At 44.8% G+C, this 2,645-nt stretch overlaps 1 protein-coding gene across 1 annotated transcript in view; it reads left to right on the top strand.

Annotated features, from left to right (window-relative positions):
- INIP (INTS3 and NABP interacting protein) overlaps nt 1-2,645 on the top strand; it is a 34,386-nt gene that overhangs the window by 23,093 nt on the left and 8,648 nt on the right. The gene's annotated exons all lie outside the window — the stretch shown is intronic.

The following is a 2,645-nucleotide window of genomic DNA, read 5'->3' as shown; positions in this document are numbered from 1 at the left end:
CCACCTTAGGTGTATGTGGCTGGCGCCCTAGCTGCTTGAGCCACAGGCGCCGAGCCAAAGGCCAATGATTTAATCAATCATGCCTATGTAACGAAGCCTCCATAAAGCCCCAGAAAGACAGGGTTCAGATGAGCTCACAGATAGCCAAATACATGAAGATGCCTGGTGTGCAGGACACAACCCTGAAGCTTCGTGCTCCTTCCCACATGCTTTGCCCTTCATCGCTTCATCTGGCTGTCATCTCTGACCTTTGTAATAGCCTTTATTAAGAAACCAGTAAATTTAAGTAAGTAAAGTATTTCCCTGAGTTCTGTGAGGCACTCTAGCAGGTTAAATCCAGGGAGAAGGGTCATGAGACTTGATTTGCAGCCACTCAGTTAGAAGTATAAGTGGCAACTATTACATACATGCCATTGGCATCTGAAGTGGGAGGTAATGTCGGGGAACTGAGCCCTGTAGGATCAGACACTATTTCCAGGTAGATAATTGAATTATAAGGCACCCAGCTGGTGTCTGCTGAAGAATTGCTTAGTGTTATCTGGTGTCAGAAGTGTTATAGGAAAAACAGTTTTTTTCCCCTTCTGTCTCACAGAGCTGGATTAAATCCTTCCTTAGGTAGAGACTCCTGAGACATGCCTGTCTGTACAGGTAGGAGGAGTGGGCAATGATGGAGCTTAAAAGGCTCCATAGAGCTTCTTCCCCCTGAAGACTTAACTAAGAGGTCGGGTAGGAAAAGGAGGTTGAAGTTAGGATGAAGGTAGATGAAGAATCACCTGGAAGGCTTCTTAAACTCTCTTCAGAAGCACCAGAAATGTAAATGATCTCATCCAAAAAGAGGGAGTCTGCTATGACTAGAATTTGGCGATGCGGCCTAAGTGGACAGAGAAGGAAAATGGGAGATGAGAGATGGAAGTGCCAGAGACACATTTTTTTGTAGAATTCTGGATGCAGCCAGTATGCAGATGCCAAATTTAAGAGCAGATTTAGTTGAAAACGCTGCAAATCTCAGCTGCTTTTAGTCCAGCCCAAGCTCTGTCTGAGCACTCTTTGTACAGCCAATCTCTGCCTCTCCCCGGGAGAGGAGGACGTATGCTTCCTACCCTCAGTGCTTCCTCTTTGTGATCAGGATGAACGTCTCCCCTTAGGACTGTCAGGTCTGCTCTGTTTGGCACATGCTCCCTCCCCCATGTTTATTCTCCTGCCTGGTAGTTCTAGTCTCCTGAGCTGTAGTCATCATCCTCTTTTTTTCTGTCGATTTGTCTGGTTTTTAAACCTTCCATTTGTTTTCTTCTAAATTAGGGATCAGAAATTCAGATGGCTACAGATAACATAAACAAGGCTGCTAAGGTTTGTAATAGGCTGGAGAGTGCCCAGCTAAAGGGGATCATTATTTCTTCTTCTTTTTTTTTTGAGACAGAGTCTCACTCTGTCGCCCTGGGTAGTAGAGTGCTGTGGCATCACACCTCACAGCAACCTCAAACACTTGGGCTTAAGTGATTTTCTTGCCTCAGCCTCCCAAGTAGCTGGGACTATAGGCACCTGCCACAGCACCCACTACTTTTTTGTTGCAATTGTCATTGTTGTTTAGCTGGCCCAGGCCAGGTTTGAACCCGCCAGTTTGGGTGCATGTGGCTGGTACCCTACCCACTGAGCTACGGACACCTCCGGGGGATCCTTATTTCTTAGTTCTAGTTAATTGTTGCTATGAGGGCATACAGATCCATTGTTACCAGACTGTGAGATATGTTTCAAGAGAAGCTACAAATCTGAGAATTTAGTGTACAGTTTCTCAGTGATGACATGTTGGTATTTAATTCAGATTCCTAACACATAGCTGGAGGCTGCTTCTGGGCCAGGATTTTGCAACCTCTGCTCTAGATGTAATGTAAGTTTGAAGCTCAAAATCAAGCCCAGTATTAAGTATTTGATAAAGGGTATACCTGATTTGTTTTGTTTGCTTTATTGCCCAGTCTAGACTGAAACTCCTAGTTTCAAGAGATCCTCCTGCCTCCTCCTCTAGAGTTGCTGGGACTACAGGTATATGCCACCACACCCAGCTCAAGGACGTTTCCCTCTGCATCCTGTCAGTTATGCTCCATTTCTTTTCTTAGAATTGCTTTCTGGTCAATTGCAATTTTTTGACATGTTCCTTGAAAGATTGTGTGTCATTTCTAAATGGAAGCAGTTGAGAAAAAGAAACACTTGATTTGAGAGTATGTCTAATGCTTTTTCCCCTGTGAAAGAGGCATTCGCCAAAATGCCTAAAATTGATGACTAAGAAAATCCACACTACTGGATTAACCATGCAGGATAGAGGTTGGTCCCTGCAGCATTTTAGACCTCAAAATTTTGTTAAAAACCAAATGCTGTAGGCTGGGCTCAGTAGCTCACACCTATAATCCTAGCACTCCGGGAGGCCAAGGCGGGTAGATTGCCTGAACTTATAGGTTCAAGACCAGCCTGAGCAAAAGCAAGACTGCCTCTAAAAATTGCTGGGCACTGTGCAGGTGCCTGTAGTGCTAGCTACTTGGGAGGCTGAGGCAAGAGAATCACTTAAGCCCAAGAGTTTGAGCTTGCTGTGAGCTATGATGCCACTGCACTTTACTGAGGGTGACAAAAGTGAGACTCTGTCTTCAAAAAAAAAA

Source organism: Otolemur garnettii, unplaced genomic scaffold (assembly GCF_000181295.1).
Source record: "Otolemur garnettii isolate 467f Iridium unplaced genomic scaffold, OtoGar3 scaffold00014, whole genome shotgun sequence".
Lineage (NCBI taxonomy): Eukaryota > Metazoa > Chordata > Mammalia > Primates > Galagidae > Otolemur > Otolemur garnettii.
The sequence above is the reverse complement of the archived record's forward strand: the minus strand, read 5'-3'. Positions and strand labels throughout refer to the sequence as shown.